This window comes from Branchiostoma belcheri, unplaced genomic scaffold (genome assembly GCF_001625305.1).
Source record: "Branchiostoma belcheri isolate BF01 breed outbred unplaced genomic scaffold, Haploidv18h27 scaffold25, whole genome shotgun sequence".
NCBI classification, from domain to species: Eukaryota; Metazoa; Chordata; class Leptocardii; order Amphioxiformes; family Branchiostomatidae; genus Branchiostoma; species Branchiostoma belcheri.
The window spans coordinates 505,682-505,962 of record NW_017803854.1 but is presented as its reverse complement, the minus strand read 5'-3'; the positions used below and the strand labels follow the sequence as shown (position 1 = coordinate 505,962).

The window sequence follows — 281 nt, the reverse complement described above, 5'->3', positions numbered from 1 at the left end:
GATCAACACATGGATGACATAGATATGGACATTGCATATGCATGTTGCCCAGGCAAGTTCCAAGCAGTGTGTCGTAATGTGAAACATTGTATTACGCATTGTTTTTTTACGCATAGATATGTCATAAATATCGACACATGGGATACACTTGCAACAAAAAGAGATAGGAAGTTAAATGCCCCATTCCCACTAGGACAAAATTGTCTGGATCGAGCCGAATTGATTCGCTGTGATCGATCCGGCTCGAAGCAGGATCGAAGCCGGATCAAAGTGAATCAATT

General features: G+C 41.6%; 1 protein-coding gene across 1 annotated transcript in view; it reads left to right on the top strand.

The window, feature by feature from the left end:
• The window catches only part of LOC109471352 (atrial natriuretic peptide receptor 1-like), a 24,805-nt gene that overhangs the window by 17,496 nt on the left and 7,028 nt on the right, over positions 1 to 281 (top strand). The gene's annotated exons all lie outside the window — the stretch shown is intronic.